The sequence below is a fragment of the Typopeltis vanoorti genome, chromosome 9, assembly GCF_054136105.1.
Source record: "Typopeltis vanoorti isolate ZY-2024b chromosome 9, IOZ_Tvanoo_1.0, whole genome shotgun sequence".
Taxonomy (NCBI): domain Eukaryota; kingdom Metazoa; phylum Arthropoda; class Arachnida; order Uropygi; family Thelyphonidae; genus Typopeltis; species Typopeltis vanoorti.
The window spans coordinates 39,283,193-39,292,678 of record NC_143557.1 but is presented as its reverse complement, the minus strand read 5'-3'; the positions used below and the strand labels follow the sequence as shown (position 1 = coordinate 39,292,678).

Genomic DNA, 9,486 nt, shown 5'->3' with positions numbered 1-9,486 from the left:
TCTTTAAAATCAATAATGTGTAGAATCAGAGGAAGGCTGTTTGACTTTAAAATATTCATGTTGTGACAGTTAATCGCAACTTCCATTTTTTTGAAAATGGACTCGTGAATGTAGGTGAGAGCTGAAAAACAGTTGTAAACAAATTTGAATTTAGCCAGTAAATGGAAGTCAGGATTTTGTTAGACTTCAGCTTGTGCAACAAATGAAATATCGTGCTAATGTTGCTACACGTCGTAGGAATGTAAGACTCCTTGACGATCGAATAACTTGGTCCTTAAATATTCGGTTTCTTAACTTACTACACAGCGTAGCTGTCATCTTTCTTTAACAAATGCATCACAGATGGGAGAAATAAGGTAAGAAGTTTTCTGATTAAGTAGTGAAATACAACCCGAAATTTATGGTTTATGAGCATATTATTCTGTTCATTACAGAAGTAATTTTTATTAGCCAAAAATTTTGTATTTTTGAGTAGCTAGGGCCTTCGGTTTAGAAGCCCTTATGGATATGCTTACCGCCTGTCAGCGAGAAGATTCTGACACTTATAAACGTAGAATTAAACCTAGGAAAGAACAAGTAGAAACGAAGTATTACATTTTTAGTCCATGTTTGATCATGTAAACGCTAATTTCTTAAATAACGGTTGCATCATAAACGTTTTAAAGGGGGAGTGGGCAATTAGAATGTGATGCTTTGTGTGAATAGAAGGGGGGGGGGCGCTTTCATATGACATCATTGGCTCAACAACCACGTATAGGCACTGCTGCCATTCTTGCCGTTTAATAAACGATCTATTAGTCAGTAACGGAATGTACAGCGAATACATTTTAAGAATGGTAGGGCTGGAGGAGTCTTCAGTTGGAATTAAAATTGGTGGAAGAAATATTAATAATTTGAGGTATGCATATGATACCACCTTGCTAGCAGAATGCAAAGAAGATTTGGAGGAACTTATATGAAAGTTAAAAAAAAAAAAAAGTGTTAAATATGGCCTTCAACTTAACTCAAAAAGACAAATGTTATGGAAATGTGAACTTAATGATTTCGAAGTAGATGGGGAGAAAATGGAAGCAGTTAACAATTTTGTGTTCCTAGGATCTCGAATTGATAAAGAAGGTTATCGTACCGAAGAAATTAGAAGAAGATTATTACTCGGGAAGAAAGTAATGACAAATTTAAGCAAGATCTTTAAAGATAAAGATATTAGTCTCGCAACAAAAATCAGAATCGTGAAAGCAATGGTATTCCCTGTGGTACTGATGAACGTGAAAGTTGGACTCTGAGAATACCATGGACCAATAAAGCAAACCAATAAATCAGTGATAGACAGAATAAAGCCAGATTGCTTCCTCGAAGCCATGATCATCAAGCAAAAATTGTCATACTTCAGACATATTATGTGAGCAAATGACAGTCTGGAGAAGATGACGATGCTTGCTAAAGTTGATGGAAGCAGGAGAAAAGGAAGACCAAGAATTAGATGGGTGGATGGAGTTAAAGAAGCAACTGGAATGCGCTTGGAAATTCTGAAAGATATGGTCAGGGACCGATCTGAATGGAGAATGTATGTTCATAGAATCACCAGGAGTCGAACGACTCGATGGAACATAACACAACAGAATGTAACTCTAATTTCAATCCCAAAGCTTTAATATGCCGATTATACGAGTTTAATATTAGTACTTTAATTATACGAGTCGCGTCATATTGCCATCTCGGTTTAGAATCTTCATATTTTCCTTCTGATCTGGTGTTGAACATCTTAACTGTCCTGTTAATAACATGCATGTATTTTTTTTTTTTTTTTTTTTTTTGTAACACCTTAACTATGCATGCTTGCAGCATGTCCAGTCCACACTAATCTGATTTTAATGTAGTCGACAATATCTGGCGCATCAGTAATTAGTGGATTTCGTGGTTGTACCTGTTTCACCACACGACATTCTAGGCTAGGGACCACCCCTTGTCGATCACCATTGTTATACTCTCATGAGCCAAAATATTATGACCACTAAGCCTGTTTTCGATCATCCGGTGCGCAGTTAGCCAGAAACAAGCTGGTGGTGACGGTTTCGTGGAATGGGAAGCGCTCTCATGGACAACCCTGGGTCTTCTCATTCCTACCCAGCACACCATGACAGCTAATTTTTACCGGAGAATTGTTCCGGTAAAAATTACCGACAGTGTAGCTCTACGGATGCGGACTCTTCCACAAGACAACGTCATGTGGAAGATTATTGTGTCGCACAGTAATGTGAAAGAATAGTTCGAAGAGCCCATGCGATCATTCCATATCATTCCCTGTCAGCCTAATCCGCCTGATGAGAATAACATCGAACACTTGTGGTATCGTGCGGAATACATCATCCGCAGGATGTTGATGTATCACAATTTTTTGAATTTTAATCTAAGTGTTTCTCGTTGTAGTTTTGACTATGACAATTTATTTATTTATTCATATGGGTTGTTCCCTTTCTTCTCCCCTCTTTTGGGGTTGAGCCCTCCTAATGAGGGATTAGATATATATATTTTATGACTAAATCCATGTTCATGGGGCTGGTTTGCCTGTTCTGAGGGACGATAAACCCGAGTTTCCAGGTGAAAAAATCCCCTACCTCCGTATGAGACCACCTAACTCACCTTTAGTCGAAAGAGACTAGACGTTCCTCGCGTCATAGACGGGAATCGAGCCCGGGTTTATTTTACCTTATCCACCGTATTCAAAGGTGGATAAGGTTAACGAGGTGGTATGTTGTAGAGTAAGAATGGTAAAATCCATATTGGTTATCACTAATTAGCTGAGGGTTCTCTAGGTAGTGAAGGAGCTGGTTGTCGGGGACTCTTTCCATCATTTTTGACAGTATTAAAGTAAGGGCAATGGGTTGATAATTTGCATTTCTCTTTTTAGGAACAGGCTGAATAAAAGAATAATTAGTTTAACTAGAAGATATTACTATCGAGGTTACCGAATATTTTTCTGATGTTTTTCCTGTAGAACAGTCAGGGAAGATTTGTCTTGGTCATCTAAGCAAGAGTTGAATCAAGACTGATGCAAGAGCTTCCTTATGAGTTTTTCTTGAGAGTTTTTCTCAACATGATGAACTCTCGATATTTTTATGCTATTTCATGTTTGTGTATAATTAAAATTTATAGAGTAGGGGCATGTAGTAACGAGGAAAGATTGTGGATACGACTTCGACACAGGGAGTGCTTAGACTCGAATTCATGCGTGGTCTGACAGTGTGCCCTGCAAGCTGCTATATTCTGGATCCCTCAGGCCACAACCTGGCGGTGCAAGCAGCAGGACTATTCGCCAGCTATCGAAAGAACCTTCCAGCATGTTACTAAGAGGTTCTCTCCCGTGTGCTCACCGGTGGCTGGCCTGAGGAAATCGATTTACAGCTTTATGGTGAAGCCGAATATATAGTAATCAATGTAATTATTAAGTTAAGAAATGAGAATTCACTTCTGAAAATTAACGAAATTCAGAAATTCTTACAATTAAGGCTCCGAATCTAGGTGTTAATTTAACTATATTCCCCTGGCTGGTTTGCATGCTTATCAGTATGAAGAGCCTACGTTTCCATGATATTTCACACTTCTGGGGGAAGGCCGCTCTCCTTGCGTGAGGGTTGGCTATACTTCTGCCATTGCGATCCACTCCATTTTGTGAGAGCGCGCGTATTTGTATGAATGAACGTGCGACGGTAAAAGACAATCACAAACATCCATGTCCTACGAGGGATTCGAACCCGCTGTCTTTTAGCTGGAGAGTAGATACGCTAATCACTCGGCCATCCCCATATCAAACTTGTTAATTCATATGAAAAAAAAAAAAAAAACTTTTTATTAATATTATTCGAATCCAGTCTTCCCAACAAAAGAGCTTTGTCAACACAAACTGCTCTAAGAAGGCATCTACCGGCCTTAGAATAGTCGTGTATTTGTGCCTTAGTATATAATAAAATAAAATAATAATAATAAAATAAAAAAAGCGAGGGATGACTTCCATCAAACACAAGATTTCTTTGTGTTTTCATACGAAGTCGTATTGAGAGACCTCGGTTGAGGGTACGATCCAGTTTTTCCCTTGAGGCAAACTCAAATTGTATGTCCTACTCATTGGCCTCAGCCATTTTTTGAGATAAAACAAAGTGGTTATTTCATTGTGTGTAACACGCGCTCACACACACGATGGTATGAAAAGTACATTTCAGTTGCTTGTCCGTTCTCTCGCTTCTATACTTCACGTTTCCTGAATAAATAGCGCAGAATAATAGCAGTAGAAGTGTTTTTTTTTTCTTTTTGTTATATGTTTGGAAAATTCGGTGATGTTTCTGGTAAAGTTTAAACAGTTGGCAGCATGTCAATGTATACGATGCATTTCCTTATACCTTTTATAAGTCAAATAGTTCGTTCTCAAGAGGTTGTATTACTTTGATGGATTGATGGTAAATGGCTCTCGAAATGTAATTTTGGCTGTTATAATCAGCAGTAACTCCTATTTTACAATTCGGCTTTTTTTTTCTTTTTTTTTTTTCACTATCTCGAGTTCCGCCCACTCATCCAAAAGACAATTTAAATAAATCATATAATGAATATGCGGGGTCTTCTTTCTACTCCTGTCACTTAATCCATAATTCGAAAATATCCTACCCTCATCTAATAAAATTATCATCTCTGCACACACCCTGTAAGCAAATAATTCAATTGATCTTAACTCTTTAAAGAATAAATATCTTGAAAGGTCTCGATTTATCCCATTTCTTACTTAGCGACATCAAGGCATCGCGACATTTGACCTTCCCTGCGAAAGGCTTCGATTTGATTCCCTCTAGAACAGATGGAAGAACCTAAATGAGTTGAAGATGAGTTTAACAGATTTCATATGGTGTTAGCAGAGCTTTATAGACTGAGGATTAGTCAAAAGAACACACGAAATATCTTACTCATAGCCCTGGTTGCTTTGTTTGTAAACCAAATAAAATTACAATGCAATGAATAAATGCACGTGTTCTTGTGCATAAGATGCATTTACAAACAGTCAGTTCGTTTGTTCGAATATGTTAAAATGTTTCAAGTTGCATTTCAGTTAATGATATAAAAATCGGATTTTAATTACTAAGAACCATCTTAGCATTAATTCATTTGTGTTGGAGAGTATTTCAGAAATAAGAATGCACCAATATCACACATAAAATTTACTAGTGGAGTGAATAAATGAAATCTTTTGAATCGCCCCCTTTTTTTAAACTACGCGATGATATTATGACTGAAAATATGGTCATAGGTAGAGATGTGTTGTAATCTGGTTCTTACCGATAGCAAAATTTGTTGAATTCTTGTGATATTTGAAAACATAGCAACGCTATTAACAAAGAACATCACAGCAGCAGCGTTGTTTTGGAATATCATGGATGACGTGATTCCTAAGCCAGGTGACAGTGAGAATGCTAAACGCCTCTGCAACACGCTGGTTTACTGACCATCGCGGGATATTCTGTTGCGTGAAGGCAGCACGATAACACCGCGTGACACATACTGCATATCCGAGTAATTATTACTGTATTGCCACTGGAAGGGTTCAGGACCATCGCTGAATACTCCTGACATTGCGTCCATTGATTATCATAAAGTCCATCAATTGAGTGATTTTTTTATCTTATTTTTTGAATTCGCTTTGTAAGTGTGTCCACTCTTTGTGTATGGGGTATTCGTACAACGTATTTTAGGATAATTTGTGTAGATCCTCAGCCCCTTATAGTATGGAGAAAGGAGGGAGTACAGTTTCCACATCTGAAGAGATGACTTATACAGAGGGGACTACCAGGTTGCTGGGGGTGAGGGGAGGAAATGCTTTGCTTTGTGGCCTGGTTCTGCGGATGTAAATATGAAATAGTACTTTTTGTGAAAGACAGTAAGAAGTATAAATAAACTGCCTTAAAAAAAAAAAAAAAAGAATCTCGACAGAAGATGAAGATTTCTTTCTGCTATACCATTATACGTAATAATGGCCGTCGGTATTCAAACAGATATTTCAATACTTTAATTCATCATTGCATTTCTGTAATAACCACATTATAGCCCCGCAATTGGAAACTTGAATTCTATTCTCTTTTAACACACGAAGGATCTTTATAAATTATTTCACGTTTACCGGTCTCAGACGGAGGTGGAAAATCTTTTCCTCTCAGAAGAATTTTTTTTTGAGGGAGGGAGGGGAGAAAGATAGGTCTCGTGGCTTCAGTTTCATCTGCCATAATTTCAACTTGCTGAACTTTTTTTTAGAATGGCAATAAAAAATGTTCAAAACAATATTCCAAGTAAGTGTGCGCCCATTAATTGAATTTTTGATTTATTTTTTATCTAACACGTTTTTATACTGTTGTTTGGTACGTAGTTCCTTAACTTCGAATTGCGCAGGTCTTTATAATTTTATTAAATTTTTAAAAAAGTATTCTTAATACCTTTTATTGACACTAGATGGCACCAGTCGATGGCGATCATCCTATAGAAGCAAATGTAAATATAAAAAATGCGCTATCGGCTTACCTCTTGAATTTTGCACTGCGTTTGAAATACCAGCCATGTCTCACTTAATGACAATTACAGACCTTCGCGCTAATTTTTGGATTACGTTAGAATGAAAGTGTAACATAATAAAATTTAATTATTTGTACAATCAGAGTTGGTACCAGAGAGGTCTAGTCCTCACGCGTAGTCATAATCGACACGGTTTCAGCGTACCAAGTACGTAATTTGTGGGCATATACTACGTCATGTCCCCGCGGTTAGCCTAGTGGCTGTGCCCTTCGCAACCATATGGCTGGGGAAGGAGTGTTCTAGGTTCGATTCCCATCGGTGTCGTGAGGAGCTGAAGGATCTTCCTTAGCCATAGCCAAGTTAGCCCGATTGAAGTCCGGATTGAAGTCCGATGATTAACAAACCCTCGACACCGCAAGGTAAAAGAGAGTAAAGAGAGATGAGATGAGATACTACGCCATGTTGGGTATTGTTTGCAGTTTCACCTCTAGGTCTCTTATAAAGGACTTTATCTTAATTTTATTTTTTTTAAATTTAGTAGTATCATGTTCATGAATTGAAACTAAATTACGCCTAAACCTCACAACAACGTATACTTAAGTTGTTCTCTGTATGGAAACATCATTGGCTCTTCAGAATACTATGGAGACAGTTTCTTGGTAGTAAAAAGACTATTTTTAGTAACTTACTCATACACGAGCCGATAGAAACTATAGTAGATTTAAGCATTATGAACAGCGGAAGGTTATGCCTCTGACGCCATTAGTTAATAGTCGTAAAAGAGGCATAATGTTTTAAGTTGATACTTTTCAGAATTGGGAGATCTGAAATGGACTCTTTCATAGTATACTCGCAGAAGCTTTAAAGATAGTTGATAAAGAAACCCATAACATCTTCAAAAAAGAAAGGATCATTTAGATATACGACATAGTACGAAATGTTTTCAAGTGAAGCCTCTTTGAACATCCATTAAGCGTAATGTTCCTTCCCCCGTTTATATAATTGACCAATGTTACTAAGCCTTCTTATACTATGAGTTCTATGAGAAATTTTTACATTTTCCACGTACCATTGAAACTGTACATCTACTCTATACTATAAAATGATATACTATAAAATGATAAGATGAAATTGGAAACGGATGTGACGTCGGCTTGAAACGGATGTAGGCTGTAACGTTTTTTTATGTAACGTTTTTTTTTAACGTTTTGTGTAACGTTTTTGTTAAGTTATTTGAAATGTTTTGAAACTCAGGGGCTACCCTGAGTGTCGAGTCTTCAAAATTCGAGTCATCAGAATTCAAGGAGAAACACAGGGGGTTGGGCGCCGCGCCAGGGCCCCCCTTTTGAAGGCTACCCTGAGTGTCATCTCAGGGTAGACTCTGAGTGTCGAGTCCTCAAAATTCGAGTCACCAGAATTCAAGGAGAACCGGCCTACCAGTGCGGAACACGGGGGAGGGGGCGCCGTAGGCATCAGGGGGCGGAGCCCCTAGTTCGACTGTAAAGTAACACCCGCTTGTTTACATAGTCGTACAGTTCATGTGTGACAACAGGAATACATACACGTAACATGTTCTGGAACATACGGATATCCCAACACTTATTTCAATAGTGTATAGTCTTGCATCCGCTAGAGTATGGGGGGGGGGGGGTATAGTTAAGAAACTTCCGGAACAAGCGCATGTGGAGGCCCTGAAATGAGTATGAAATGCTTCGGCAGGAGTGTAGATTAGTTTCTCCACCATGACAATGCTCTTGCTCACTCTGCTTTGCTTTTAGGTATTTTCTCTCCGAACGAGATGACTATTGCTCCGTAACCTTCTTTCTCACTTCATATTTGTCACTCTGTCGTTTCAGAAACTCATCAGGACTCAGCAAGGAAGAGAACAGAGTAAATATCAGACATATTTTCGAAAAGGGAGGATAAATTTTTTTTCCCGATACTCAATCCGATCTCAAATACAAATATTAAATTAATCATAAGATACTTAAAAATGCACGCTAAAATAAGGTTGTGGGAGGGTCACGACAATTAGAAGATGGCTACGGTGATAATCTTGCACCGAATTCCAGTATCTCAGAAGGGTCACAATGTAAAAATAGCGTAGGAAACGTTCTGCGATTTCCAAGAGTTTAAAGCCATCGATGTGAGCAATAATTCTTTCGTCCGAGGGTGTTAACCACTTCCATAAATAATTGTCTGTCACGTCATAAATCGTGAGTAAAAAAGAATAATGAGTTTAGTGCATAATGACTTCAGCATTTTGAGCTTCGGACCATTTTTCAATGTCTTTCTTCGCCGCCTCATTTATCTTTTAGGAGTGCGATGTAAGAGAGCAGTGAATTTTCTTGTCCAATTAAAGTTTCTCTCATCTTAGTAGAAAAGTACGATGCCTTTCTTAGTTGTTAATGGATATATTTGGTGCTGAAGCGCAATTTTCTATTAACTATAAATGAACTGCTAGTAAATGTTTAGAAATTAGATTTAAATTTTGATGTTTCAATTATGAAAAAAAAAAAGTAAGTAACACGTACCGTATTTCCCAGAAAATAAGACCTAACAGAAAAATAATTGCCCTAGAATGATTTTTCAGGATGCTCGTAATATAAGCCCTGCCCCAAAAAATAAGCTCCAGTTAAGATCATCAGCCAGACGATCTTGGGATAAAATCACTGACAGCTGTTGCCAACACTGCAAACAGGCTACATGGACAAGTGCTCATTTAAGGAGAGCTCTATTGCTGGACATGAGAGATTGGGGCCAATGGTTCTACAGGAAATGGAGTCGCAAAGTCTCCAAACTCCGGAATTCGGAGTTTGGAGACTTATGACCATGTTCCAGAAGAAGATGACATGACTGTATTTGAATAAATGTAGATTGTTGTACATGAATAAATAAGACATCCCCTGACAATAAGCTCTAATGCGTCTCTTGGAGAAAAAA

General features: G+C 38.0%; 1 protein-coding gene across 1 annotated transcript in view; it reads left to right on the top strand.

The window, feature by feature from the left end:
• The first annotated feature begins 42 nt into the window (after positions 1 to 42).
• The window catches only part of LOC150102986 (uncharacterized), a 181,353-nt gene continuing 171,909 nt past the window's right edge, over positions 43 to 9,486 (top strand). The window contains exon 1 of the mRNA XM_090398416.1: positions 43 to 356. The gene's annotated coding sequence lies outside the window, so the exon portion shown is untranslated. The remainder of the gene's footprint in view (positions 357 to 9,486) is intronic.